This window comes from Pinus tabuliformis, chromosome 6 (assembly GCF_031772625.1).
Source record: "Pinus tabuliformis cultivar Carrire ecotype Pingquan chromosome 6, CPIR1, whole genome shotgun sequence".
Taxonomy (NCBI): Eukaryota; Viridiplantae; Streptophyta; class Pinopsida; order Pinales; family Pinaceae; genus Pinus; species Pinus tabuliformis.
Genome location: NC_142292.1, coordinates 1,710,446,588 through 1,710,472,764, shown reverse-complemented (window position 1 = coordinate 1,710,472,764; position 26,177 = coordinate 1,710,446,588).

The window sequence follows — 26,177 nt, the reverse complement described above, 5'->3', positions numbered from 1 at the left end:
GCGAATATCCAAAAACTGAGAAAATTCCATTACACTGAGATTTATGGCAAAATACACTATCAAGTGCATTTCTCAGACGTGAAACTCCCTTCAATCACCCCTAAATCCCTATCGAGTCCGCCATTAGGCATTAAATCGCATCGCAAAAGTGTTTTGGGTAAAATCCCAAATACATGGGAAATCATTGAAAAACACGACAAAATCCTTTTATCAGATTTGAAAACTTATCACATCCACCCTATAATCATATCAGGTCTGCCTTTGGCTGCAGTCGCAATCTCCACCATCGATCTAGGTGATATCCAATCTGACGGTCATCATGCAATTTTGGGTGGCTTAGGAGTACGGAGGTTACCCGCCCGAAAAGGTTTTTTTCCTCTCTCCAACGCCGGCCACGTGTCGACTAGTGTGTGAGATCGGGCGGAGCCAGCCCAAAACCATTTACTGCTTGAGGCCTGTTGGCATTATGATGCATATGTTGTCCTTGATGGCAACCCTCTCATAGAAGATCATCACACTTGTATACATTCAGATGAATCCACAGAAGAGATGGATGTAGGACAGTTCAAAGGGATCAGATGACAGTTCACAAGTAAGCTTCGCCATCAAGTCCAAAGGGGGAGATTATTGGCATTATGGCTAAAGTGTTGTCCTTGATGGCAACCCATACAGGTGATAGATCACAGTACTTCAGGACAGTAGCAGAGTTTGATGATCAGCTCTCAAATATTGAAGAAAATAAGGGGTACGCAGGTACACCGTACAAAAGGTGCAGACACGTAGGCATGTCATACATAAAGTGCGTACATACCCACAGGTATCCCGTGTAAAAGGTGCGGACCCTAGTTTTCACTCACTTCAAGGCAGAGAAGCGTGCTCATGTGGGGTTTCTTATGTTTGGCCCGTGCTATTTAGCCCGCCGTTCTTGATTATATGGTTTTGGCCCGTGGTATTGTTTTATATTATTATTATTATTATTGAGCCCCTTGTTTTGGTTATCTATGGTATTGATCCATGATTTTAGGAAGAGCTTGCCTATATAAAGCAAAGGAGATCATTTGGCTAGACACTTGTGAAATTAGAAGATCTTAAGAGAAGCTAGATCTAAAATTCTTGTAATCGGTTTGTGAGAGAGAGTTGAATCAATATCAAGGTGAAACATGAGAATTACAAGTCGGATCTACTAATGGGTTGATATCTCCTCGACGCATGTTCAGATCTGTAGATCTGACAGTCTGGGTTATTCTTGAAGTCTTGAAATTATCTATACCTGCAGGTACGCAAGTACAGTGAAAAAAAAGTGCGGAGATACGCAGGCGCATAAGTACTGTAGGTGCGCAGGAACGCAGGCCCAAAAGCGCTGCAGATGCGGAGGTACGCAGGCAGTTCATTGTACACAGAGCGCAAGTTCGTAGGAAGTCTGTGAGGCACAGTGCGTGGGTACGCAGGAACGCAGTTGGAAACAGTGCGTACTTCTATGCAGGTGTTATATGGGTGAAGCTGCGTACTTCTCATGAAAACTATTTAGCTGCCCCTGTTTATTGTTGTGTTCTGGGTTTTGAAGTGATGTCTGTTTCTGGTATTAAGTTTTGATAACAGCAGTGATTGATTAAATGTTTATACATTGATGGATGAATGGATCAGGTTCTTATTGACTCATTTTATGTGATCTGATGGACTAGATCTGATTGATGACTCACTTGTATATGTATTGATCTAATGCTTGGGTAATTCAGAAGGTTGTTTGATTATGAGCTTCAATGTTGTTGGGCCCAGTATGAAAATTGGATGAAATGTGGCCTTTCAGATTATGTGTTGTGATTCAGTGTATCCAGTCTGAAAATTGATGAAACGTGGTACCTGAAGGAGAGAAGATTGTAGGTCAGCACCTACGTACTAGTATCTAAGCTAGTACAAGAGCTAAAGGAAATCTTTGGAGCATTGTAGCATGTAGTAGCCTGCGTACTAGTAAATGGATCGGCTAGTACAAGAGCAAAGGGGGTTGTAGCTCCCGTACTGGTATAAGACTGCACCAATACAAAATATTGTAAAAGGATTTTCTTATTAAGAAGAAGATTGAGATGACTTGCAACAGGTGGTTTTCTCCCACATTGGGTTTCCACCTTATATCATGGTGTTCATGTGTGTGCCTTATGTGTGATGATCTACTCTATGTTACTGCATCTTTTAACTGATAATATGGTTGATAACGTTCTAATGCACTCATTGAAGATCAATTAACTTAATCATAAGAAGTTGTGGAAGTAGCATATATGAATCTGATTATGGAAATGAAAAAGTTTTATTAATGTGATAATACTGATTCACCCCCCCCACCTCAGTATTATTTCCAACAATTGGTATCAGAGCAGGTCCTTTGGTAGAAGCTTGATCGCTTGAAGGAGATCCGTGGAACAATGGGAAAGAAGCTTAAGAAGAAAGCTCATAAGAAGAAGAAGACATCTCAGAAGAACTATGACAGTGGGAGAATCGATTGGGGATTAGGTATAAGAAGCTCTTCAGATTCAGAATCAGATTCAGAATCATTTCAGAATGAAGATGAACTATCAGGTATGAATTTGCTATCCTCTGATGTTCCAGCTATCTATCCATTTGGAAAAGATGGATGTGATAACGAAACAACTGAGTGTGCTCTTATGGGTGAGGAAGAAGGATATCAAATAGAGGCAGAGTTTAACAAGCTGACAAACAAAATTAATGAACAAGAAAGACTTCTGAACATAAAGAGTGGTGCCCTCAAAGAAGCTGTTACTAGACAAAAAGCTCATCAAAAGTTATGCAAGGAAAAGTATCAAAAGTTGCAGGTTGAAGCAACATCTCTAAGAAATGAAGTCATTGAAAAGAACACAACAATCAAGGAGCTCAGAGATCGATCCAGTTATTATGAAAGTCTTGAAGCCACGATCCTCTCTCTAAAAGAAGATCTTGAAGAATCAAAGAAGCAGAATGAAGATCTACACCAAGCAATTGAAAAACAAGACAACGAAGTCATCAGCTTAAAATCCCAGCTGGAAAGTGCCTTCAGAGTTCGTCAAATGCAGCAGGATCTGAATGAAGAACAAGAAAAGGAGATTCTCAAACTAAGGGAACAAATGGAAGAAGGAAGGAAAGCTGAAGAAGATTTGAAAAGGCAATCTCTTGAAAAGGAAGAACAGCTTCAGGTTGAGGTAAATATCTTGAAAGGTAAATTAGAAGAAAAGGATAAGATTTTACGATTTCAAGATAGTTCTAAAGTCTTGGATGATATTCTTAGTAGTCAAAGGTCTCCTACTATAAAGACTGGTCTTGGTTTCCATGAATCTATTGAAGGTGAATCGAGTTCACAAGGTGAGGCAAGGAACTCTAAAGAGAAATCTAAAGTGATCAAAGAAGAAATAAAAGGTCAATCTCATCATCAACCAAGGAAAGAGATTCCTCAAAGAAAATCATTTACTCCTCCTATGAATAATGTTGAATGTTATGTATGTCATAATCTTGGACATGTTGCAGCTAGATGTAGAAGAAGAAGGGTTCAAGACCATTATGCAGAAAGATCATCACATTCAAGGTACTTTAATGGATATTGCTTTGCTTGCAATATGTATGGTCATAAAGCTGCTGACTGTTACAGGAGGAATATGAAACATGTAAGATGTTATGCATGTAACAAGCTTGGACATATAGCTAAGGAATGAAAGAACAAAGTGTGGGCACCATATCAAAAGGAGAAAATGTCATCATCACGCTTGAAGATATGGAGGAAAAAGGAAGTACAGTCAGAAAAAGGCGGTACAGCACAACGTACAGACATACCAGAATCAGAGGGAGCTGAAAATACAAAACTTCAGTGTCCTGAATCTCATATGCAAACTCCATAAAGGGAAGTCGCGTATATACGCGAGTTGGATACTGCACAATCGCGTATATGATTGTTTGGAGAAAGGCAGTAGGGAAAGTGAAGTTGGAAGTGAATCTATGAAGTATGATCTCTCAAGCACATGATCAAATCTGGGAATCTGACTGTTAGTGGCACAGAGGAGGACTGTCAATTAGGTTCTAATCAGAGGTACGCAGATCATTCAATGTGAAAGTATGGGCGTACGCAGCAGAGTGAAAGTCCTGCTGCGGAGGTACGCAGGTGATACACAGTGAAAGTGCGAGGATACACAGAAAAGGCATAGTCCCTGTGCGGAGGTACGCGGCGTAATAGAGGTTCAGGTGTGGAGGCACAGTGAAAGTACGCGGCACGATAGAAGCCGCAGGTGCGGAGCTACAGTATATGTACGCGACGCGACAGAAGGTGCAAGTGCGTAGATACGCAGTGCAGTAGAAGGCTCTCTGCGGGTGTACGCAGGGGAGAAGAAGGTGAAGTGCGGAGCCACGCAGGCCATATAATGAGAAACTGCGTATCTGTCTTAAGGCATTTATTGGCTGACTTTTTCTCGTTGATAAAATCTGACAGATGGCACCAGTTTAGGGGGAGCATATGTTCTTAATGCATTGTTGGCATTATAGTTAATAGTCCTTCATGACGATGCTTATGATTCATCTTGCTATGGTTATGAGTTGTTCACATGGTTCTTGGATCAGATTTGTGGTTGATTCTCTAATGGTGCTTGCATGGAGTCTTTATTGTTCTTGGCACATATATGGATGAGGATTGTTGGCTGGATTCATGGTTGACTATTCAAAGTTGCATTGATGGAGACTTGATGATGATAGGATGATTGATGCAGATATTCCCAATTGATGATACTTGGTTCATAATGGCTATGATGTTTCTCACTCATGATAAAATGAGAATTCTGAATGAGTTGATGCAGACATACCTTGATGATTCATGCACCAATGCAAGTTGCTGGTCTAGTTACTGTTGATACTATGGAGCAGATCATACAGTGTTGTTACTGATGTTTGTCTTAATCTTCTGTCTCTGTTATAGATGTCAAGTATATCATTGTAGTCATTTGATGAGATCTCCTTAGGTCATGTAACGGCCTATGTTGTTTTCCCCACTATGCCTGGGATGAAGATGTAATGTATTTGGTGTTGGGTAATGGATGTATGTATTGAGTCCTTTGGTGATAGGAAGGTCATTTATGGTGGATTATGGTTCTTCTTTGCAGATCTGGTTTATAGTCAAAAGGAGCATGTTCTTAGGGGGAGCAAAACCCTTCACCCTTGATGTCAAAGGGGGAGAGTGATTTGGTGTTGTTGCCATCAAGTCCAAAGGGGGAGATTGTTGGAATTATGATGCATATGTTGTACTTGATGGCAACCCTCTCATAGAAGATAATCTCACTTGTATACATTCAGATGAATCCACAGAAGAGATGGATGTAGGACAGTTCAAAGGGATCAGATGATAGTTCACAAGTAAGCTTTGCCATCAAGTCCAAAGGGGGAGATTGTTGGCATTATGGCTAAAGTGTTGTCCTTGATGGCAACCCATACAGGTGATAGATCATAGTACATCAGGACAGTAGCAGAGTTTGATGATCAACTCTCAAATATTGAAGAAAATAAGGGGTACGCAGGTACACCGTACAAAAGGTGCGGACATGCAGGCATGTCATACATAAAGTGCGTACATACCCACAGGTATCCCGTGTAAAAGGTGCGGACCCCAGTTTTCACTCACTTCAAGGCAGAGAAGCGTGCTCACGTGGGGTTTCTTATGTTTGGCCCGTGCTATTCAGCCCGCCGTTCTTGATTATATGGTTTTGGCCCGTGGTATTGTTTTATATTATTATTATTATTATTGAGCCCCTTGTTTTGGTTATCTATGGTATTGATCCATGATTTTAGGAAGAGCTTGCCTATATAAAGCAAAGGAGATCATTTGGCTAGACACTTGTGAAATTAGAAGATCTTAAGAGAAGCTAGATCTGAAATTCTTGTAATCGGTTTGTGAGAGAGAGTTGAATCAATATCAAGGTGAAACATGAGAATTACAAGTCGGATCTACTAATGGGTTGATATCTCCTTGACGCATGTTCAGATCTGTAGATCTGACAGTCTGGGTTATTCTTGAAGTCTTGAAATTATCTATACCCGCAGGTACGCAAGTATAGTGAAAGAAAAGTGCGGAGATATGCAGGCGCAGAAGTACTGCAGGTGCGCAGGTACGTAGGCCCAGAAGCGCTGCAGATGCGGAGGTACGCAGGCAGTTCATTGTACACAGAGCGCAAGTTCGCAGGAAGTCTGTGAGGCACAGTGCGTGGGTACGCAGGAACGCAGTTGGAAACAGTGGGTACTTCTACGCAGGTGTTATATGGGTGAAGCTGCGTACTTCTCATGAAAACTATTTAGCTGCCCCTGTTTATTGTTGTGTTCTGGGTTTTGAAGTGATGTCTGTTTCTGGTATTAAGTTTTGATAACAGCAGTGATTGATTAAATGTTTATACATTGATGGATGAATGGATCAGGTTCTTATTGACTCATTTTATGTGATCTTATGGACTAGATCTGATTGATGACTCACTTGTATATGTATTGATCTAGTGCTTGGGTAATTCAGAAGGTTGTTTGATTATGAGCTTCAATGTTGTTGGGCCCAGTATGAAAATTGGATGAAATGTGGCCTTTCAGATTATGTGTTGTGATTCAGAGTATCCAATCTGAAAATTGATGAAACGTGGTACCTGGAGGAGAGAAGATTGTAGGTTAGCACCTACGTACTAGTATCTAAGCTAGTACAAGAGCTAAAGGAAATCTTTGGAGCATTGTAGCAGGTAGTAGCCTGCGTACTAGTAAATGGATCGGCTAGTACAAGAGCAAAGGGAGTTGTAGCTCCCGTACTGGTATAAGGCTGCACCAGTACAAAATATTGTAAAAGGATTTTCTTAGTAAGAAGAAGATTGAGATGACTTGCAGCAGGTGGTTTTCTCCCGCATTGGATTTCCACCTTATATCATGGTGTTCATGTGTGTGCCTTATGTGTGATGATCTACTCTATGTTACTGCATCTGTTAACTGATAATATGGTTGATAATGTTGTAATGCACTCATTGAAGATCAATTAACTTAATCATAAGAAGTTGTGGAAGTAGCATATATGAATTTGATTATGGAAATGAAAAAGTTTTATTAATGTGATAATAATGATTCACCCCCCCCTCTCAGTATTATTTCCAACAAGGCCCGCCCGAAATCCGCCTTTACAGAACTCAAATCTATGCAATCAGGCTTAGAATTCCCCTTCAGGTCTGTTTTATCACTTCAGGCGTCATTTATTTTTATCTCGGGTTTTACACCGAAAAACATTAATACACAGAAAATCCGAATTTCTGAATTTCAAAATTTATAGACTACGCTTATGAAATCCATCGGTTTCGGTGATCGTCGGTTGCTGATTTAATCCTGGCCATCCATTCCTCTCATGATCCAACAACTGAGGTTGCATGTTGCGATCGCTTATTGCATGTCGCATCGCACACAACCCAGGGGTTTTGTGCATCGCCGATGCCGATTCTCCGATCTGATCATCGACGATTGGCATATCGCATGATCACAATCACCGATTCCAAGGTCTCGCTATCACATATTTATCTACCTCTGAACGGATCAATGGATCTGGTTTCCTCCGCCTCCGCTTAAATCCGGCCTTTGCCTTTTTCCGATGAGATTTACCTTTATAAGGGTTTTTTTTTGCCATTTTTAGGGGTTTTTGCCTCTTTTTCCAAAGCACAAACGGCATCTTCTTTCTGCGATCACTTATCCATCCTAAGTCCATTTTATCCCATTCAAGTTGTAGTAGATTTAGAAGGAAAAAGGTCTTTGTAGTGGGGCTATTTCCAGGAACTTCCTTGGACTTTCATTTTCCTCTGTGAGGAACACTTAGACTTAGGAGTCTATCCAAAATTCATTTTGGATCACGCCTTCCCACTAAAATAACTTTTGGTCTCCAAAATATTGACAACTGATCTAAACAGTAAATGAGAGTAACAACACCCTCTTCTTTCAGCCTCCACACACTTGCCTTTCATAGTGCCTCTAAACCAAAGTCTCTGACTACTTTCCTGTCTGGATGTGCTGGTTCTCCTAGGAAGAACTGCCTTCCTCCTTGCCTTCCTGCAGAACTTCTGGTGGAATGGTCATAGAAGGTAGTTTAAACTTTTCTGCCTTGATCATTGATCCAAGGTGGCTCAAACCAATGTGAAGTACATCTGCTTCACAAAAAATTTCATTTTTACCTATTTAAAAAGATGTCAACAACAACTATTAACAACAACAGAAACACAAACAACAACTAGATGGTCTAAGCTCCTATTTCAACAAAAGAAATAGATTTCACATCTTGTGAACACCTCCATGTATTACATCTACATACAAATGATGGACTAGACAACAAGTCCACAAAACATGCCTTTAAACAAATGACCCTTCAATTTAAGCATGTAGAAAAAGACCATTAGGACTCTTTTTCAAAAGATGAAACAATTCATCATTATCTCCATTTGGAGACCAAGTTAACTTCTCTCAAGTCAACATGGTCTCACATGCATGTCAAAGCAATCAACCCTGTAAGTTAATTACACATACATGTTTAAAAACAAGGAAATCATCAACATCCCTATGTTCATGCATCTCATGCTCATGCATGCATTTCATCCTTCAACTTTCACTTAAGCACACTGTACTTTCGAAGCTGAAATGAAATATAATGTTGCAACAAGAAATGCAAACAAATGCATCAATAGGCATGCAATCTTAATAGGATAAGAACTCTAACCGTTTCTTACCAATCCCTTTCACAGGTACTACCTTTTTCTACACATCAGCATCATCATGTGAATCATCCTGAGACACATCATCCATGGAATCTTCCTTTCCATTTCTGCCATCTTTTCCTTCCACTTTCTTTAGCGTTTGTGGAAGAATTGTTGGATTCAAAGTCCAAAATTTTGTGGCAAGATGTCCTTGCTTATGGTAGTAAGTGCATTGCATGTGCATCCACTTGAAAAATGATTTGCCTTGTCCAATGGACCTTTGGCTTCTTGCTTCCTTTCCTTCAAAAGTTTCCTGTATGTGGTCATTCTCTCCCAAAATCTAGAAACATTATGGTTATCCAAACCACAAAAGGAACAAGCAATACTTTTCCCATATCTATGTGGAAATGTATCATGCTTTGCACAATCAAAAGGAAAATGATTAGAACTAGATTTATACTTGCCTCTTTCACCATTATTACCTTCATGAGGAGGTGAAGCAAATGAAGAAGTGGCTCCCTTTGGAACACCATCAGTCTCTTCAAGGCTTTCAGAGTCCCCCCAACTCTCTGGTCCAAGTGTGTGCCTATGAACACCTGCATCGTGCAAATGATGTTTCAAGCTATTGCATTACTCCTTAATACAATCTTCACACTCTACAATGCAACCCCTTCTTGGAGATGTTTCAATGGCCTTCATGGCAGCTTTGGAACTCTTTCCATAAGACTGTCCATAGCAAAGACCCAAATACTTAAGCCTTTCCTCAACCACTATTGGTTCTACAATACCTTGTTCATGCTTTCCCAAGCCCTTTCCTTCATAGCCCCTCTTGGACATTAGCTTGGAACCTATTCCTTTAGTATGTTTTTCAAAAGAACCAATATAAGTGTACTTAGAAGAATTTGAAGACAAATTGCAATGGTTTACCTCTTCTTCAAGCTGATACTTGACTAAGGCTTCTTGGGAAACAAAGACCTATGTCTCCAACTCATGCATCCTTTTGAGGTTCCTATTTGCAATATGAGGTTGCCTCTCCAATTCCTGCAATTTGTTAGAAGGCAACTACTTCTCTTCCTTCATGGAATTCAACTGCTCTCTAAGTATGCTGCTATTTCTTCCATCCTCATGCATTTCTCTCACCATATCCATCATGGTGGACAAGTATTGCTTCATGTCTTCATCAAAGAGTCTTGTGATGAAGAAGGAAGAATTTGAGGACTCACTTGTAGAAGTAGTCATTTTGCTAATGAACAAAAGGACTTCAAACAAGATTAATAAAGAGCTTATTCAACAATCTTTTGCAACAAACCTCTTGTTCTTCAAGGATTGCCTTGAGGTCCCTCTTCCTTCTTGTCCTTCCTGGACAGCAAACTCAAACAATAGTCAGTCTGCAAACAAGCATACAATCAACTTCTGACTGTTTAAACACCTTTCAAACAAGCAATCTTTGCTCTTTCAATCAAGCATGCTGATATAACCTTCTTTGAAGGTGTGGTTAATCAATCTCAGGCTCTGATACCATCTGATTTGAAAATAGGGCACTTAGGTTTCTTGTCTAGCTTACAAGAACCTCTCCCACTTCCAAAGCTTAAACATTTGCAAGTCCCTATGATTAACCAATACGGAATTAAATATGTGCTTGAAAATAAGGTGTATGCTTATGGTTATTTTAACTCTTTATGTGCTTCAAAGATTGTTGTTTGTGCTGATATGTAAATACACGGAACAATGCAAATAGTGCAGCAAATAACAAACACATAAGGCAGCAATTTAATATGGAGTTCACCCAAAACTCTTGGCCTACATCTCCTTGACCTCTAGTCAACTCAACTAGGCTCTCTGGGATTATGGAAAGTATTTTCTACAATCTCTTGGCTCAACTCCACTATTTTACATAGACACAATGGGTTTAGACACCATTTTATCCCTAGCTCTTGAAGCTCTCAGCTACTGGCTCTCGGCTCTGGCTCTGGCTCTCGGCTTTGGCTCTGGCTCTTAGCTCTAGCTCTGGCTTTGGCTCTTGGCTCTTGCTCTTGACTCTAGCTCTTTGGCTCTGGCATCTTTGGCTTTCCACAAACTTCAGCTCTCTAGCTTTTCACTTGAACATCAAGTGACCCCAAAGGCTCCGTCAGCTGCTCTGTGCAGTAGTTTTTCAACTCCTGCTTCTACCTTCTACTCTGCCTTTCAAATTCTTCTTCCCCTGTGCTCTCAATCATGCTCTCTGGCTCTTTTGAGGCATCTTCCCGACTTTTTGGCTTCCCTGGCCATTTCTCAGCAATTCATTGTCCCTCTACAACTCTATCGCTTCAAAATGCATCATTGCTTGCAAAAAAGCCTGTTGCAACATGGCATGATGATTAGGAGCGTTACAGAAGGAATCAGGACAGTTTCATAGGTGAAAGTCTGAAAACTGATAAATTCCATTACACAAAGATTTCTAGCAAACTACACTATTAGACACATTTCTCGGATGTGAAACTCCCTTCAATCACCCCTAAATCCCTATCGGGTCTACCATTAGGCATTAAATCACATCGTAGAAGTGTTTTGGGTAAAATCCCAAATACACGGGAAATCATTGAAAAACCTGACAAAATCCTTTTATCGGATTTGAAAACTTATCGCATCCACCCTATAATTGTATTAGGTCCGCCTTTGGCTATAGTCACAATGTCCACCGTCAATCTGGGTGATCTCCGTTCTAATGGTCATCATGCAATTTTGGGTGGTTTAGGAGTACGGAGGTTACTCACCTGAAAAGGCAGTTTTCCTCTCTCCTCCACCAGCCACGTGTCGACCAGTGTGTGGGATCGGGTGTAGGTAGCCCAAAACCATTTATCGCTTGAGGCCTGCCTGAAATCCACCTTTATAGAAATCAAATCTATGCAATCGGGCTTAGAATTCTTGCTCGGGTCTGTTTTATCACTTTAGGCATTGTTTCTTTGTATTTTGGGTTTTACACTGAAAAACATTAATACATAGAAAATCTGAATTTCTGGATTTCAAAATTTATATACTGCGCTTATGAAATCCGTTGGGTCCAGTAATCGCTGATTTCCGATTCAATCCTAGCCATCCATTCCTCTCACAATCTGACAGTTGAGATTGCACATCACGATCACTTATCACATGTCGTGTTGCACATGGCCTAGGGGTTCTGTGCATCATCGATGCCGATTCGTCGATCCAATCATCGACGATCGGTAAATTGCATGATCGCAATCATTGATTCCAGGGTCCCAATACCGCATATGTGTTTTCCTCCGATCTAATCGATCAGATCCACAGATCGGGGTTTCCTCTGCCTCTGCTTAAATCCAACCTTTGCCTTCTTTCGATGCGATTTCCCTTTATAAGGGTTTTTTTTGCCATTTTTAGGGGGTTTTGCCTATTTTTCCAAAGAACAAAGGGCATCTTCTTTCTGTGATAACTTTTGCATCCTATGTCCATTTTAGCCCATTCAAGTTGCAATATATTCAGAAGGAAAAAGGTCTCTACAATGGGGCTATTTGTAGGAACTTCCTTGGACTTTCATTTTCCTTTGTGAGGAACACTTAGACTTAGGAGTCTATCCAAAATCCATTTTGGATCATGATAGCACATTATGAGGATACAAAGAGAAACACCTTCTTTATCCAATTGATAAATCTGAAACAAAAGGGCTCGATGGCAAATGACATTGAGGACTTCCAAAATTTGAATATAAGGGTAAATGATATTCCAGAGGAGCATAGGATTGATGTGTTCATAGGGACTTTAAAGGATAACATCCAACGTGAGGTTCACCTTTGGGAACCTGATTCATTAGAGAAGGCATTTAAGTTGCCAAGGAAAATTGAAAGAAAAATTATGGCAACAAGGAAGCCTACCACTCACAACTATAAATATGGAAGTGTTGTTGCCCCTAGCCTTCCAAAACATGCAAGGTTGACACTACAACAATTGCTAGAAAAAGGAGCAAAAGGGATTACTGGTTTTTGTTCAAATCTAAGATCTAGTTATTGTTTTTGTTTTATTGAAGTGATTATATGTTTTTTTCTTTAGTTGTGTTATTATAGTCAATTGTAATTATTTCATATCACCTCTTGGACTAATCCAATTCTCCTGTAACCACTCTCCTATATTTTTTCTTAGACATACAAAATCTTTCTATTCTTTCTGTTTTTCCCCAGAAATTAACTAACTATCTGAACCTTTTGGTTTTTCCCTAGTTCTCATTGGGCTGGAGCTACCATATGTCACCTATATTGACACCTAGTATGCATGTGGCCCTTCCTTTCACATTTTCCAATATACTTTCTACCTCTTGGCACAAATTTCATAAAGAAAGGTTCCCTCCAAGGTAAGGTCACTAGCTACGATCTTAACATCACCCCCCCAACTTTTCTTTTGGTTAATTGAAAAATGTCTGATATTAAAAGGGCTAAGATCTTGTGTTGTCCTCTCCCATGACACATCATAGTGGCACCTTGGCATCGGGTCTATCAACCTCCTCATCACTTGATTTATTTGAAAGTTCACAACACACTCTAGCCTAGTGGTCTCATAGACATAAATGTAACCTAACAATGATTTTCTCATAAATTGTACATGATGACAATTTTTCACTTGTTGTCCCGTCTCTCATTGGCTCCTTCCCATGAATCTTCTTAATTCCCCTCTAGCCAGTGGTATGATAAAACAGTGTGTGATCTGATGATCATATTTCTATCAATCATCATATATCATTCCTTATTTCGCACCCATCACTCATCAAGCCCATTTGTTGTTATTTACCTCCCCTTTATGTCAGACAGTTTAATGAGGGATCCATGAGCTAGTTGGCTCCTCTATGATCACTTACCAAATTGTTGAGTCATCTTCCCATCATTCCCTTTATATCGCTTCCACCAAAATACCTCTAACATAGACCCCCCTTGGTGGTTTCAAGCTTGTGGCAGTGGGGGGGGGGGGGGGGGGGGGGGGGGGGGGGGTGGGCAATTAATCTCCACCATGATCTTGGGATGGTAATTTGGGCTTCAGTCCCATCCGCGGTCCCCCCACCTCGCATTAAACATTGATAACGAGGGGGGCCCTGTGGTCTATATTGATCGCTATATCTACCAATGCTATAGATCAATAGCCATTTACCTCTCCAACCTACATCTTTAGCCCCTATTTACTATATTTATATAAGTTTTCCAAAAATCCTAGAAATTTTGGGGGGTTCTCCTCAAATTCCACAATGAGATTCTATCAAAAAATTGACATTTATTGTTGTCTATGAACAATCTAGCATGTTGCTTCATGCATATATGGGTATTATTATGATCTTCACAGCATAATTTGTTGTGTAATTTAATCAAACATTATGTATGCAAGCCTCATACACCTTTGTCTATACTTGGGGGCAAGGAGGCGGGGGGAATTAATCTCCACCATGATATTGGCATGGTAATTTGGGCTTCAGTCCCATCCGCGCTCCCCCCACCTCGCATTAAACATTGATAACGAGGGGGGCCCTGTGGTTGATATTGATCGCTATATCTAGCAATGCTATAGATCAATAGCCATTTACCTCTCCAACCTACATCTTTAGCGCCTATTTACTATATTTATATAATTTTTCCAAAAATCCTAGAAATTTTGGGGGGTTCTCCTCAAATTCCACCATGAGATTCTGTCAAAAAATTGACGTTTATTGTTCTCTATCAACAATCTAGCATGTTGCTTCATGCATATATGGGTATTAGTATGATCTTCACAACATAATTTGTTGTGGAATTTAATCAAACATTATGTATGCAAGCCTCATACACCTTTGCCTATACTTGGTTGATACAAGCTTGACAATATTTATATAATTTTTCCAAAAATCCTAGAAATTTTGGGGGGTTTTCCTCAAATTCCACCATGAGATTCTGTCAAAAAATTGACGTTTATTGTTCTCTATCAACAATCTAGCATGTTGCTTCATGCATATATGGGTATTAGTATGATCTTCACAACATAATTTGTTGTGGAATTTAATCAAACATTATGTATGCAAGCCTCATACACCTTTGCCTATACTTGGTTGATACAAGCCTGACATTCTAACCATGTCTTTGATACCACCTGTAACATACCTTGGCCATTTCCTACTCACTCTTTCCTCTCTTAAGGCCCAATTTTAGTGCTTGATAACCCTTGGCAACCTAAGATGTGATGACATTTCCTTTTCGAGGGAATTATCATCATACTTTAATGCATAACTAAATGCACACTCATATGCACAACATAAACACAGATGCATCCTAGCATAATTAATCTAATTAATATGCAAATAAATTTCAAAATCATATGGAAACATATATACCTATATGTAAATATTGCAGCAAAAAATGCAACATGATATAGAAAACAATTTCCTATCTTTTAAATGGTTCAACTGTTTGTATACTATCGAAGTCTCAGCTGGCCATAGACCATGCTACTCTCTTCTTTAATAGTAGGTCACCCCCAAGCTAGGGATTTGAATCCATGGTGCATTAGATTTGGCTTTGCCACAAACCTGGTACATAACTAGAACTAACACCTACTGAACAAGATAACAAGCCTGACAACCTCCCACTAGCAGTCTTACAGCTTCTATGAATTCTACTTCCCTCATAGGCTCTCCAAGTACCCTTTTGGACCTCACATAGCTAAAGTATGAAGCCCGAAAGACTACAACCAAAAATCCTCTGGATTCTAGGAGTTCTACTACTCTCATAGTCCTTCTAGGCACCCTTCTAGACCTCACATAACCAAGGTACCAAGCCCGATGGCCTCCAACCAATATTCTTGTGGATTCGAGGAATTATGCTACCCTCACACGCATTCGAAGTACCCTTCTAGTCCTTAGTTTCCACACCTATCTCCATGCTTCCATGGCCATATTTCCATAATATCTCATGGGAGTCATCAGTACACCCCATAGCATAATAATCCCCATACTCCCCTCTTCATAGAGATCACACACTCACTTTTATGTGCATGCCCTCCTTCCACTTGGAATTCACCCAAGCCCTCAATGGATTTTGGTTATATACATGGGAACGTTATATGATTATTAAGTTAGATAAGCCCCTTTAACTCACCCATCCATGAAGTGTCAACCCACCCTTTGTTTTTACATCTTTTGGGTCCTCAACTAGTTTATTTTTATTAATATATGTAACATAATTACATTGCTAGGCCTGATAGCCTCAAAACATAAAATATGTTCCTATGGGAACAACAACCCTATTGCACACATACACATGGGCATCACAACCTTCATAATATGTCCTTGGCTCACTAGCCTAGTTATACATATACATGTTATATACATTCCATGGTTTGGACAAGGATGTTACAAAGGGAGACAATTCATAGGACACAACAAAGCAAGTAGACATCATATCACAAGAAGAGAAGTGTGAGGAGTAGGACCAAAATCGAGGGAGAAGAGTAGATCTGATGGGGTTGTGTTCGTATAGACACCAGCGAAGGAGAAAGTCAAAATTAAGAGTTTTCGAGTCAGTTGAAGGGTGACCCATGTTAGGTGTAATAGGGTGAGTAAGTTTCTCTTTGTGTTTCTCATGTATTTTGACATTACACTTTGCAAGGCTAAGACATTGTCTCGAATTTTGATGTAAATTGTGATCAATTATAAAAGTAAAAGGTAGGAGGGCCATTTCATATAAATTTGTGCATATATAATTGTATTGGTAATGATGTGATGTATTTACATATTTCTCATGAATGATTAACGAATGGATGTTAACTAAAGTAGAGTGATAATAAGAATTACTTGCACTATATTGAAGGATCATGATATTCCTCGAAGTAACCAATAATATAGAGACTATATAAGTAATCTTGTTATAAGGCGTAGTCTGATTGGAGTAACTCTACACTAAACTAGGAAGTTTTTAAACACGTTGGAGACACATGCTTCTAGGGGTCACAGTGCACCCATCAAAGTGTCTTGTAACCATGCAAAGCCCCTAATGTCATGACAAGTGTTAATGAAGCTAGTAAGAAGCATAGCTAAATTTATTTACCGCACAAAGGTGGTATCAAAAGGAGCACAACTATAGTTCCATACAGAGATATAAATAGGTGTGAAGGAGGTTTGAATTCACCTCAAAAGAAGAAGTGAAGATGAAAGAACATTTTAAGGATATTTTCCATTTTATTTTGTAATTTATTGGAGAAGGTGCTTCTATAGTTGATTTACAAATGGGTAAAAGTGTTTTCGACTACAGTTTCTTGATACAGGCTACATTTGGGTAGAAAATCAATGTGAGACTTAGTAAGGTCACACTCAAAGTTTGAGGGAAGTAGGTCACAAAGGTGAACACTAGGTATAACCCAGTGGACCAAGATGAGGTGGTATTGGTGGATAGAGTCCAAGATGTTGGAAGAAGCTAGGCAAGGATGGTAGATACTATGGAAGGTAATGGAAAATAATTTGAGAAGCTCCAAGAAAAGATATAGGAGATTAAGGGAGCAATTGAAGAAGGCTCTTATTCTATTGACTATGTTGTGAGGCAAGCCTAGGATCATGAGAATCAAACAAATGACATGGAAGATCAGGTGAGGTCACTAATGGAACGTGTTAAAGACAAAGTTGGCCCTATTGCAGTATTCAAGGAAGCTATAGGGTAGATTTAAACTATTTCAGCTATAAGGGTGAAGATAAAAGAACTAGAGATATATGATGGGACTATAAGTGTCAAACTACATGGAAATTTCTATTGCAATGTGCAAAAAATGATAAAACAAATGAGAGGGTGTTTTGAAGAGATGAAGGTCTATACCATAGTAACATAACTCATAAGAACAATGAAGATTTAGTAGAGGAACCGAGTTGAATATTTAGTAGTTGGTCACATCAAGAATACAATATTAACTTGGATAGAGATAAAATAATCTTTGATTTCGCAGTTTGGAGTAGGGAATCAAGAGTGGGTGGAAAGGGAATTTTTGAAGGTTTTGAAGCATATTGGGAAGATCCAAACCTACATCAAGGAATTCTCATATCTTATATTGGAAATTAGAGACATGCATCAGAAATACATGATCTATAACTTTATCAACACACTCCAGCCATGGGAAAAGAAGGAATTCATGAATTAGGGTGTTTAGACTCATGCAAAATCCATCACCATAGAAAAGATGCTCGTATACTATGATACAGATATGAATTATAAGGAAAAAGTGTGGAGTAATAAGAGAAAGGAAAAGAAGGACTAGGAAAAGGGGAAGAATTCCAAAGAAGGAAAAAGAACAAGTGTAGCTAAAGAGAAGAGGTTTATATCATGTTGGATTTATGGAGAAGATCACTTGGAAAGGAATTTCCCCATTAAGAAGAAGGTGGCTACTTTTAAGCAGCAAGAGGTGGTAGAGCTAGGGATGGAGCAGGTAATGGGTACCTTACAGGATTAGAGAGGAGGCCTAGGTTAGCCTATTAAATTTAGCTTTAAACATAGTAAACATATGTCAATTGAGGTCAAACTATTAAACATAGTTCAATTTGGTAAACCTAGTAAACTTAGGTTAACCTAGTAAACATAGATGAACATATTAAACATAGTTCAAACTTACAAAAAATTCAATAGATCCAACCTTAAGTTGGTCTCTCTGCATATAACTTTCATTTCAATACTTCCCACCAACAAAAAAATCAACAAGAGAAGAAGATAGTGGCTATTGAACATAAAGTGTCAATCCCTCTTAAGCTTCTATGAACTATGTGTCAATTAAATTTGTGACCCTTGGGAGTTGCATCATTGTTTTTGCAATACTAAGGGCCATCAAATATATCATCCAATCAGTCTTATGATTTAAATGATTCTAACTAAATGTCACCCTTATTTACAAGCTGCCTAATATGAAGTTTCTATATTATTTCTTTTATAATTAAAATTATGGTTTTTAGATAGTGTTTCCATTGAGTTATTGTCGCAATGTATTGGAGTTGGTTCTTATTTTCTATGTTGAATACTTTTAAGTTGTGTAACGAAACTGCTTGATAGTCTACTACTATTATTGTTGCATACATTTCATTTGATGATGAAAGTGTCACAATGGGTTGCTTCTTGGATGCCCATGATATTACCCCTAAACCATAACATAAAGAAAATCTTGAAGTACTCTTCCTATCATATACACTACCTATGAATTCACTTTCCATATAGTCGATCAAAATATCATTCCCTATATTTGAATATAAAATGATATATCGTGTTGTTCCTGCAATGTATTTCAAATTTATTTTTCCAACTTTTTAATGCATGTCTTTATGAGCATTCACAAATCTGGAAATAAAACTAACTGCATATATAATATTAGGTCTCGTATTTGTGAGATCGATGAGAATTTCCACAAGTCTCTTAAATGTTATTAGATCTGTATCTACACCTTTGTCTTCTTTGATGAGTTTAGTTCATGTTTCTACAGGTGTGAGAGTTTGTTTACAATATTTCATTCTAAATATTTTTATCAAAACAGATGCATATTTTCTTTGACATATAAAAATTCCATCTTTTGACTAATTTACCTCTATGTCGAGGAAAAAATCCATCCTAATTCAGTCATGTGAAGCTCCTTTTGCATAGCATATTTAAAGTCCTTTACTAACAAATTTCTAGTATAAGTCATATCATTGATATATAAACAAACAATTAAAATTTGACCAAGTTGATTTACCTTTGTGTAAAATGTATACTCATTGTTACTTCTACTGAAACCTTCTTTAACCTATATGAATCTATCCTTTTGTACGGAGCTCATAGATCTTGTTTGAGCCCATAAAGAGTTATTTTCAACTTGTACACTTTGTCTTCATGTCCTTTGATCTCATAACCTGGTGACTACTACACATAAACATCTTCTTGTAAAATTCCATTTATAAGTGTATATTTCACATCCATTTGATGTACCTTACATTTGTTTTGTGTGACCAATGATACAAATGTTCATATTGTGTCCAATATGGCAATGGGTGAAAATGTTTCTTCAAAATCAATCACCGATTGCTGCAAAAACCACTTTTCCACTAATATTGCCTAATATATGTAGCTCATCCTCTTCATTCAATTTTGTTTTGTAAACAAGTTTTAGTCTAATACATTCCTTATCTTTGGGTAGGATGACTAGATCCCATGTTTAATCTATTTCAATGGAATATATTTCTTCATCCATTGTCTTAATCCATAGTTCAGGCTTGATTGCTTCCTAAAAAATTGTGGGTTGATAGGTGAAAAATGAATAGTTTGAATTAGAGTCTAACTCTTCATATAAATCTTTCAAGTTTCTCATCTTTGTAGGAGTTGACTCAGAATTACTACTAGATTGGGGACCTAGTACATACAAACTTGAATGTTCTCTTTGAGTTCAATTTTGTGGAGTCCTTGATGTAGTGATCTAATATGGTGATGGTACTTGTGGACATTGTTTTCTAACTTGTTCTTATTTTATTTCTTCTTCATTATGTTGAATTCATGTCCCAATAATTTTGTTGCTCTTGTCAATACTTTTGTCCCATGCCTCTTCGTCTTCAAATTCTATATCTATGCAAATAATCACTTTCCTTGTCGCTAGATTATGATAGTTTGTAGGCCTTTGACTGTTCACTGCATCTAATGAAAATACATTTCTCATTTCTATCATCCAATTTTGATCTCAATTTTTTAGGTACATGAGCATACACTATACAACCAAAAAATTTGAAGTGCACTACACAAGAGTTTATACCTAACCAACCTTCTTTTGCCACATTATTTTTCACACATTTTGTGGCTGACCTATTCAAAATATATATGGAAGAATCTACTGCTTCTCAAAAATCATGTGAGAAGATTTTCATTTTTAGCATAATCCTTGCCATGTTCATGATAATTATGTTTTTCGTCTCCAGTGCACCCTTATGTTGTGGTGTATATATAGTCATGAAGTTTCATTTAACAACTTGTTGTTTGCAAAACTCACTAAATTCATTCAAATCATATTTTCCTCCTCTATCATATATTAACACATTAATCTGGTAGCCACTTTGCTTCTTGACTACTGCTTTTTGAACCTGTAAAATGCTTTGGATTTATTTCCAACGAAGTACACCCAAGTCTTCATACGATAATCATCAATAAAAGTTAGAAAATAATAGATGCCTCCAAGCGATTGAGTTTGCATTGGTCCATAGGAGTTAGTATAAACTAGCTTTGGGGATCCTTTAACCTATAGGATACACCTTTAGGGAAACTATCCTTGTGTTTCTTTCTAATAATGTAACTCTCACAAGTGCCAACTAGTTCATGAATTGAAGTAATGCCTCTTACCATCCTCTTTTTTTCCGACAAATTGAAACCATAAAAATTAAGATGGTCATATCTAGAATTCCATAGCCAGAAATCATCCATGTAGTTTTTCTTTTGGGAAAATGAAGTATCATTTTGTCAATATTCATAACAAATGGATGCATTTGATTCTTGTTCGTCTGAACTTTAACAATTAAATTCTTACTAAGAGGCTTATCATAAATGAAACACTCTTCTCGCTTGAAGACGACATTGTATTACTTTTGAGTGATTTGACGAACACAAATTATGTTATGTTTCAAACCTTGGGCATAGAATACATGTAATATGTGTTTTTGTTGGCTTTGCATGGTCATGATGTTAACCACTCTCCCACCCTTACCATTACTGATACAGATTGTGCCTAATTTAACTTTTTTGTCCACTAATTCATCTAAATTCAAAATCAAATCTATATTTCCAATCATGTGATTACTACATCCACTATCTAAAGACCATACATAATTTGAGGTTTCATGGGAAACAAGACAAGTAAGGAACACAAATTAATCACTATCATTAGAGGAATTTGTATAATTGGCATTTTATTTTTCTAGATCAATCTTTCTCTTCTTACATTATCTAGCATAATGACCTAGATTATTGCAATAATAACATCTTATTTTAGTTTTATCATACATTCGAGAGTCTTTTTCATTTCTCCCGTTTCTTTTTCTAACTTCTTCTCATTGTATTTTTGGTACCTACCTCTTGTACCTCTTCCTCTTCCTGTAGAAACAGAAACTTGAGTCTTGTATGGATTTTCCAGGGAGGAATTCTCATTTTTGTTGATTTTGGTTTTGTGGAAGAGAAGAGATCTCATCAATTCATCTATAGAGTGTTGAAAAAGATCTTTTACTTCTTTGATTGTTGCAACTACTGTAACAAACTTTTTGGAAAGGGTAATTAAAACATTTTCGGCTACTTTCTAATCCAACACATCTTCACCATGCATCTTCAACTGGTTTGCATTGGTCATTATTTAGGTCGAGTACTAATCTATTGACTCCAAATCTTTCATTAATAGACTTTCAAAGTCTCTTTACAAAGTTTGCAATTTCACTTTCTTTACTTCAGTCACACCATGATAGGTTATTTTCAAGATATCCAAAACCTTTTTAGAGAACTTCGCAAGAGAAATCATGGAGAAGATGGTTTCATCCAATGCATTTTGGATGAGATGCAATTTTTTTTGTATAATCCTTCACTTTATGTTCACTTAATTGGTTTATGAACATTTGCTAAGGCTTGTTCATCTGCTTCATTTTCCAGTTCTTAACATCCATAAGATACATAATGCCAAACACCTTGAGCCTTTAACAAGGTCATCATTTCTATTGACCACCTTTCATAATTAAAAAAAAAAAAAAAAAAAAGAATAAAGGTAAAACTTTAATTACATAAAGACATTTCTCACCTTACCGAAAGACTAATTAATAGACTTCCACCCAAAAAAATATAATTATTACTTCCACCAAAAAAAATATTTATTTTATCTTCTCAAAAAACTTCCACTCAAAAATAAATATATTTTTTTCAATAAAACTTTTCCACTATACATACATATATATATTCAAGAAATATAATGGCTCTGAAATAAATAGTTTACCGTGTCCAATTTATTTGGTTGGCCACTATTCATTTAGAAATATGTGTTTCATCTTAAAATTAAATGCCTCTAGAAATTATTAATTTCTTTTACCAAAAAAATATCTTTTACCAAAAAAATATTGAAGGGATGAAAAACTCACACGATCACATTTGTTTGCTAACAAACTCACTCATGCCAACATCGCCTTCATTTTGCATAGATGAAGCTTGAGTTGCTATGCTATGGCTTCAATGAGTTTTATTCCCATTTGGCTTTGATGACTCTCCCACTGTGCTTTTGTGGCTATGCTCTACTTTCAACCACTATTATTCCGTGTATCCGACAGATCTACTTTGCTGGTTTTGTTTCCATATATAGCGGCTCAATTTCCACCAGAAGGCTTGACTTCTCACTAGCGGTGGCTCTGAAATATAGACTGGAATTAAAGGTGGTTTCTACGGTCACACACATGCACATTCACGAATAAAATTGTAAAAGAGATGCTCAAATCACACAACATCCATCGCTTTGTTATATTCATAAAATGATAGGTTACAGTTAACTATTAAAATATCTGAACGGAAGGCGGTAATGGAATACTTAATTAACTAGGCATGTAATTGCATTATTCTAATATGATATTATGCACAGGTAGATTTCGTACAATCATAAAAGTGTTACATTTAGCCCTATAATTATTTCAAATAATACATTAGCAAAATGTGATTGCCCACCTCGAGGTGGATTGCTTGTAATCATAAAAGTGTTACATTTAGCCTATAATTATTTCAAATAATACATTGGTAAAATGTGATTGCCCACCTCGAGGTGGATTGCTAGTAGTCACAATTCAGTGTTATGTTTAGTTTTATATTTATATAGCGATATAAATTAATTGGTTTGTAAATATTTATAGATGGTTGATTTTTATATATAGTTTTTGATACTAATAATTACTTCACATGATTCAGATTTTATTCATATTTTTATCCATTATTTCATCATTAAGTAATTACGTATAAGATATCAACAATATAATAATAATAGTATGATTATGAAGAAATAGTCACAAAAAAAATACAAGTGTTTGCCCTAGAAAAATCTACATGGGAAAACCCAACAACCTTTTCTTTAGAGAAATCATCAAGTTCAATAGAGATACATCAGTCAAAATACAAGGTCAAATAGACCTACAATATAGCTAGGTCACACCCAGTCAGATTCCCTTTAGATTCAATCCTATTTTCCCAGCATTATATCTACCCAAAAGAATAAAAATAACTCATTCAATCACAAAGATTAGGGTCTTTCTCTTCCTTTGCTTGATCTGCATATTGGTATAACTCAAAACTGTCTACTTTTAGATAACTTTAGCCTATCTCAGAATATAGATTTTGGCTGCCACATGAGACTCCTCAGTTCTACCTCAGATATGCCCCTTTTTCCTTTACCTCTGAAAACTTTGCTCTGTAGAATACTTCATTACTTTGCCTCAAAATACTTCATATCTATACCTCAAAATGCTTCGTGTTTTTGCCTTAGAAACTTCATATGTCTACCTCAAAATCTTTGTATTGAGTGATCCAAATGAGAGAGAGATGAGCTCTCTATATAAAGTAATTTTGATGATCGAATAGGTGCATCTAAGAGGCAAGTTGACTTGAGCTTTCTGACTTCACTTTTAGAGCCAAATATTCAGCTTTTACAGTTTCAAAATTTTTCTTTTTGGAGCCAACCTAGAGAACATGTTTGGCACTTATTATTACATTCATATCAAGGCCAAAAATGTTAACTATGAAGACCAATCGTAGCTACAAAAAATCAACGCTCCCTCTTAGATAGGGAGGTATTCATTATAACTATCATATTTTCTCATATTGATAGATTTCTCTAAGAAAATATTATAGCAAATCCAAGTACCATAATCGGGTCAACAATTTTGACACATGGTATATTGATAGTGTCAACCAAATATCATAATTGGGTTAGACATCTCTAACACATGGTATATCAACATCATCAGTATGGTACCATCTTTCAAGTCAGTACCTCAGACCTATGGTATATTCTCACCATAATTCGGGTCAGTACTACAGACACATGGTACATCCACACCATAATTCATATCAATACTACAAACCTATCGTATAACCTCACCATAATTCGAATCAATACATCACATACATGGTGTATCATTTAGCATCAAATAGTTACCATAATTTGGGTTAGTACTTGATACATGACATCTGGACTATTCTTGGTTCACCATCATTCGGGTCAACTTCTTGACACATGGTGAATCGCCAAAGGCCACACTCTTAACAAAGTAATATATCTTAGAGCTCTACAGTAGCAGCAGTGAGACAAACAGTGGCTGAAGAGGCAGTCGTTGTTGCCGCCGATGGTTTCTCATGGGAATGGTGTGGGGAGCTTAACGAGAAGAGTGGTGGTTCTGCATTGCTTCAATATCTTATAATCTGTGCATGCTCGTTCCGTTAACAACCTTCCTACGACAACCTTCGAATTAACAGTGAATCGTATTAGCGTTTCCCTTTGGCATCTAGTACGATATATTTACTCCACGGTCCTGCTGCTTGCGCTTCATAGATCCCGGTTGCTACTTTTCGAGCCGCAAGATCTGATCCAACGTGCAGGGCCACTGCCTGATGCTTTGCAGGTCTAGTTGTATTCTCGAAGGTAATGTCACGTGCGATGAATCCATTTCCCTTCACAGCTGGGTTTTAGATCTAATTTTTTGTGGCTAGATCTAGATCTAGGCGGCTAGGTTCTAGATCTAATCTTCCGCAGCCAGATCTAGATCTAATCTTATCTTCTGCCTTATTTTTCTGCGGTTGGGTTCTATGGGCAAGTAAAATATGGCTCCCAGCTTCACGAAAGTAGCTGGTGGCTCATCTCCTTCTGGAGGGCAAGCTCCTACCCATATCGTCACTGAAGCCCCAGCTCCCACTATCCAAGTGGTCCAAGCCTCACTCGATGACGCTTTGAAGTTTTCTGAAAGTGCTCTAATCTGCCGATTCAATGTTTTTTGGCCGCAGCTGATAGCTCTCCACAATTAGATCTAGGAGGTATGGAAGCCTATTATTTCTGAGGAAATTAATATCTACCCCCGTGCTAGGGGTTTCTTTATAGTAGATTTTGAAAATCCTAAAAGCAGACAATGTATTCTAGATTCCGGCCCTTGGTTTTGGGAAAAATCAGGCCTATTCATGAAGCCATGGAACCCATCATTCGATCCCTCTACAGCAGTCATAACCTCAGCACCAGTTTGGGTGAGATTGCCAAGCCTACCCTTGCATCTCTAGAATCTCTCCTCACTAAAAGCAATCGGAAATGCAATTGGGAAATTTTACTGCAGGTGCCCAGAAACATAGGAATATGCCAGAACCACCTATGCACGCATCTATGTGGAAATGGACTTCAGCACCAGATTCCCAGCTGAAATAAACCTAACAAGTAAAGACTATGTGTGGAACTAGAAACTTGATTATGAAAGTGTCCTCTTCAGTTGTC